The following is a 6,153-nucleotide window of genomic DNA, read 5'->3' as shown; positions in this document are numbered from 1 at the left end:
CCCTGGGATGATGTTGCATGCATATCCTCAATCACAATTGCCACCCTGTCTCTTCCTACCACTTAGGACCACGCCCCTTCTCCCTTGTTTTAGCCCTTCAGTCCATGTCCCAAACTCACTCCCTTCTCTCCATCCCTGACAAAAACTGTCCTTTTTAAACCAACACACAATTAAAACACAGAAACAGAAGAGACTCTGTGCCCTCTGTCCACCTGTCCGTCCTCCCTTGAGCATAAGTCCCAGAAGGCATCCATCTCAAATGTCTCTGCTTTCCCAACTCCATTTCCTGAGCCTCTGCAGCCTCCTCTTTACCAGACTCTTGAGGATGTCTCCAGTCTCCACTGTGATGGCACTCCCTGCCTGTTGGTCAATGCTTCCTCTTTGGGGACTCTCGTTACTATGACAACATGCTCTTCTATGCTTTTACCTCAAAGGTCCTCCCCCTCTGTCTCCTTTCTGGCTTCTTTGGTCCTTCCCGGCTCTGTTTCCAGACAAACAAAGTGACCCACTGTGACCCACTGTGACCCTCTGTGACCCACTGTGACCCACTGGTTTAATCTCTTTACTTCCATCCAGAACCATCTCGGGCGCTTCCTGGTTTGAACTGCACCAGTGCTGTCCAGTGCTGTCCAGTGCTGCCTCCCGGAACAAAGGGAGCTTAGCTGTCCCAGCCTTGGATACCTGCTAGCCACCTCTGCCTCGGTGTATTTAGAGCACCTCAGGTCATTATCACAACATTCACTTCTAAACTAACTCCTCAGCACCTCAGGTCATTACCATAACATTCACTTCTAAACTAACTCCTCCTGGGAGGCTCCCTATCAGTTGGTGAGGCCACTGTTGTCCGCCCTCATCCCCCTTGAGCCAGAAATTTGGAAATAACTTTTTTTTTCAGTGTTGGGAACTGAAGACAAAGCTACATGTCCAGGGCAACCATTCTCAGTCACAGCTTTGTTCCCTGCCCAGAAGTCATCCTAGACACTTGACAGACAGCCATTTAGTGGACCCTCTTATGTGGGACTCCCAGATGTTTCTAGGCACATATTTTACCAGCATCCTGGTTCTGGTCATCATTGTCTTGGTCTTAAACTACTGTCATGTCACCCTAACCTGCCTCCCCACACCCACACACACACCCCAGGGATCTCTGTACCTTTTAGAACTGCCTTCCCTGAAATCTCCAGGGGCTCTCCACTACTTCTAGCAGGCGCGCCAGCCCTTTGGTGGGCTGTGCAAGGTGCCCTGAAATCTCCAAACCGTTTCTGGTATAAGCGTCTCCCTCACCCTCTATGGCCCGCTCTCCCGCAGCACAGAAGTAGTGTGGTCCCTGCAGGTAGCTTGCGATTCCTCCATTGTAGTCAGCATGCCTCTCTAAGGACAACTTTTCCCACCCTAGCCTACTCCTCAACCCCTTCACACTTATTAGGATCAGCACAGACCTGCAAGCAGCCTGGTACTGTAGAAAGTGCCGCAGTGGGGAGACCCGTGTCTCCCTGAGGGCTAAGATGGTCATTAAAGGCATTGAGGTAGCGCCCAAAGGTCTTTTTCTTGGTCTCTTAACTACTACGGTTTCTAACTACCCCATTTCCAGGCATATATTTCCAACCATTTATGCCTGCATCTGTACAACATTTTACAGTTTCTTGGGAAAGATCATATCACCTAACTTAAGCACTGGGCCAGTGATTCCTTCATGCAGTGAAAATGAGATTTACCAGCAACCCACTGCAGATGCCCTGGGGTTCCTAACCTGACTTATAAAAGTGAGAAGGACTTGGGAAGAAAATGAACACCCTGCCAGCAGAGGCCACCAAGGAGCCGGGGCACTGCGCTGAGGACGGCAGAGTAGGACCTGGGTGTGTCTGAGAAAGGATGCAAATTAAAGTCCACGCCTATCTTGCCAGTACTGGCACAGCCACAGGTGATCGATGGTGTATGTGTGTAGACATGCCAATACAGAGAACAGGGAGAGAGATGTAAATGTGCACCTTCGGTGCTGGGAGAGGAATAAGGAATATATCCCAATCTTTATGACCGACAGGGTTTGGTTTTGTTTTCCTTTGTTGAGATAGAGTCTAACTTTGTAGCCCATGGTAACCTCAAATCCATGGTGACCCTCCCAAGTGCTGGAATTACAGACATGAGCTATCTGGCAAGGAATTCATGAATTTGAAACCTCGCCAGGGCTCAGATGCCCCTGGTCAAGGGACGAGAGCCCCCTGTGGCTCATGTTGGAGCTGGGAGACCTGATTGTGGGAACAAAGACAAGACAGCAGGCTTGAGAGCCAAGAGGACAGGCTCTGCCTCTTTCAGGACACTACTGGGCCTGCACGCCCGTCTTCCTCCGCCCCAAGCGGAGCTCCCATGGTGCTCTCTGGCATATCCTTACTACTTCAGGAATGAGGGAGGCAACTTTTGAAAAATAAGTACTTTAAATCATCTCACTTGAAACCTGTTCTGTTTTAACTCCCTATTTGACCAATTTTGCACTTCTAAAAGAAGAGAATTGAGCGCCATCTGGTGGTTGCTAGCCTCCATTTCAATGACTATTACTAACCCAGCCCCAGGGATACCTAGGTTCTGGTGGAGGAAACGTGCAGCAGTGGAGAGCCTGTCTCACTGGGGACACATGCTCATTAACAGTAGGGCTCAAGGGAGGTTTTCTGGGTCTCAACTAGTATGGCTTCATCTGGAGGTATGGGTTCTGACTCTAAGCCTTCACTGTATCCCTTGTACAGTGGCAGGAATGCCAGATTGGAAGCCAAGACACTTAGTATCTAACTGCCCCTCTGCCACAGCATACACAACTGTGTTGACATCAGAAGGTGACAGACCAGAACCTCCATCTGACCCAGGTGCACACGTATGTCCATAGGCTAAGACACCCATTGCTGAGTGTCTTCCCTTCATTTCCCTGTGTTCTATAACATATACATTAAAATGGTATTTATTAAGTTGGTTTATAGGGTGTGGTCCAGATAGTCCAGCAATGGCTGTCTCGAGTCAAAAAGGCCTAGATCACTGGTTGTTCAGCCCATGAGGCTGGATGTCTCCACTGTCCCTAGTCTAGCACTGGAACCCTGGAGATTCCTGGAGAGCTGCCAGTCCACCTTGAGTCTACACTGAAATCCTAACAACGTTGGGTTGCAGCAGGATAGGCACTTGCCAGCAAGAGTGAAAGCAAGCAGACAAAAGCAAAACCTCCTCCTTCTGCTCCCATCTGTGCTGCCACCAGACAGTGTGACCTACATTTAAAGTAGGTCTTCCTGATTCAAACAGTCTGATTAAGAACATCCCTCACTGACATGCACAGCATCCTGGGTCTTAGTTGAACATAGATGTAGTCAAGTTGACAACTTTAAAACCTATTTTCTTTTTCTTTTTATCATGGTGAATATGGGGTTAGGGAGCCACACATAAGCCATATGGCTTAAATATCTGGCAGCTCTTGGTGGTAGATGACTTCAGGTAAAAGAGGTGTTCAACAAAGTGCCAGGTGCTCATGCTGCCTGCTCGTTCTGTGAATTTTCCCGTTTCCATAAGACTTTTTGGTGAAAGAAGGAAGGAAGGAAGGAAGGAAGGAAGGAAGGAAGGAAGGAAGGAAGGAACTCTAATTTCTGAAGATAAAAGGTAGAGCCAAGGCACACAGAGAGAGAGAGACAGACAGACAGACAGAGACAGAGACAGAAAGAGTGCAGACACAGCGCTGTGCTCAGTATGGACACAGACAGCACTGTGCTCAGAACTGCACCTAACCATCTCATCTGACAAATCACCTTGTTTGGGTCATGATTTCTTGCCCTCTTTTGACCCCCAAATTTTGCTTAGGGTCACATAGATACGCCTTTAACACGCCTGTTTTTCCCCTTAAGCAATGCTATAGAAGTATCCTTGACACACAACAGACTGCACATATTTCAAGTATAAACCTGAATGAACCTCAGAAACCATCACCACTATAAGATGATGAGCCTTCCATCCTCCTGTCCACTTCCCTGCACTCTTAGAGAGCTCCGTCCTGCTCTTCCCACCCACCCGTTGATCTGCTATCGGCACCGTTTTCATTATACACACCATTGTGTGAATAAAAGCATAGCGCAGTCTCGGTTCCGAATGCCTTGTCTTTCTGCCTAATTGTCTCATTTGCATGGCAGTGTGTGTTAGTAGCCCACTCCTCCTCATTATCAAGGAGCATGTCTGTTTATGAGCCCTCCATCCCTACAGGTTCTGCGTCTAGGATTCAATAGACTGGCAGTGCAGTCAGTCTCTTTGTGTGCCCTGGAACATGAGCAGACATTTTCCTCTTGCTCCTCCACAGGCAGTAGAACTTAACAACTATCTACCCAGCGTTCGCACAGTGTTAGCTGGAGCGAGTGGATCAGAGAAGCCTTAAGTCACACAGCAGGGTGCACATCAATTGTGTGGCTGTGTGCTCATACCGGCTGCTTTGAATAGAAGATTTGAGCAACCACACATTGGGTATCTGCAGGGGACCTCGAAGCCAATCCCCTGAGGGCACCAAAGGGTGGCTATGTTTACACTGGAGCTGTTCCGAATGAGCACCAGTGTGCAAGCAGCTTGTTTCCAACGTGGCTCAGCTTAAACCATGCTCCACAGCAGAGTGTCAGACTTCTGGCTTGTCCACACCCTGCCTGGTGCTTGCTGTGAGCCTTCTCCACTTCATAGTGCAGGCACGCACTGTCCACTGCGGGTCCTGTGGTCTTTTCTCCACTTCATAGTGCAGGCACGCACTGTCCACTGCGGGTTCTGCTGTCTTTTCTCCACTTCACAGTGCAGGCAGGCACGCACTGTCCACTGCGGGTTCTGCTGCCTTTTCTCCACTTCACAGTGCAGGCAGGCACGCACTGTCCACTGCGGGTTCTGCTGTCTTTTCTCCACTTCACAGTGCAGGCAGGCACGCACTGTCCACTGCGGGTCCTGTGGTCTTTTCTCCACTTCATAGTGCAGGCACGCACTGTCCACTGCGGGTTCTGCTGCCTTTTCTCCACTTCATAGTGCTGGCAGGTACGCACTGTCCACTGCGGGTTCTGTTGTCTTTTTCCCAAAAACATATTTTTATTGATTCTTTGGGATTTCACGTCACACCACATTACACACCCCTGTCCTTCACTTCCTAATCCTTCTCTGTCTACCCCTCTTCCAACCCTGTTGTCCCTTTTACCTTCCTCCCAGGTCTATTCACACACACCCCCAACTCCTGGCCACAGCACCTGGGGTTACAGGTAGATAAACAGCCAGACCAACTTTTAAGTGTTGAGATCCTAACCCATGTCCTCATGTTTGTTTAGCCAGCCCTCTCAACCACTGAGCCATCTCTCCTGGTCCCAAGGCAGAAAATTTTAAATTTAGATCCTATTGCTCCATCTTGACTACAAACAGCAGAGTAGCACGCAAGATCTCTGGTGTGAGTACAATTCACTCAGTCTAGCGTTGCCTTTAAAACCACCACCATCACTCCTTCAACAGAGGCTAAATTCCTGTCCCCAAACCTGACAAGACAAGGTTTTATAGACCAACTGGGAAATGCAATGTAACTCCAGACATGATGAAGTAGAGATATAAGAAAGTTCATGCTGCTATCCAAGGGAATCCAGTCTATGAGAAGAAACCCAAGAGAGAGGTGAAGAAGAAGAGGTGGGTTGCCCCAAAATGTCTCTTGCCCAGAAGAAAGACCGGGTTGCTCAAAAGAAGTCAAGCTTCCTCAGAGCTCAGGGACAGGTTGCTGAAAGCTAAAGCAACTTTTTATGAAGATTTTTTTTTTCATAAAGACAAACATGATTAAGCAGCAATTATATATAACTCTACTTTATCATGTCTGGAGTTACATTGTTCTTGATGTACTGAGAGAACTGTTTCGTATACGTATCTTCTCCTTCATTAAGTAGCGTATGTAGTCTACCACATCCTGACCCATGATGTGCTTCCGATGTTCCTCTGCACTGAACTCCTTGCTTTCAGGGTCATAGCCAGGCAATCGTTTGGTACTATGAGGGACAGACAAGCCTCCATCCACAGATCCCTTCAGGGCCCCAAAAACTTTATTGCCAGTTGTAGTTCGGGCAAGACCTGCATCCAAATAGCAAGTGAAGGCACCAGGCTGACCGTCAGTGCTTTCCACATTGTATTCACCTC

The 6,153-nt window shown here is 48.5% G+C and overlaps 1 pseudogene; it reads right to left on the bottom strand.

Annotated features, from left to right (window-relative positions):
- Window positions 1-5,822: 5,822 nt before the first annotated feature.
- The window catches only part of LOC127687911 (60S ribosomal protein L5-like), a 3,391-nt pseudogene continuing 3,060 nt past the window's right edge, over window positions 5,823-6,153 (bottom strand).

The sequence above is a fragment of the Apodemus sylvaticus genome, chromosome 6 (genome assembly GCF_947179515.1).
Source record: "Apodemus sylvaticus chromosome 6, mApoSyl1.1, whole genome shotgun sequence".
In the NCBI taxonomy this organism is placed as follows: Eukaryota; Metazoa; Chordata; class Mammalia; order Rodentia; family Muridae; genus Apodemus; species Apodemus sylvaticus.
The sequence above is the reverse complement of the archived record's forward strand: the minus strand, read 5'-3'. Positions and strand labels throughout refer to the sequence as shown.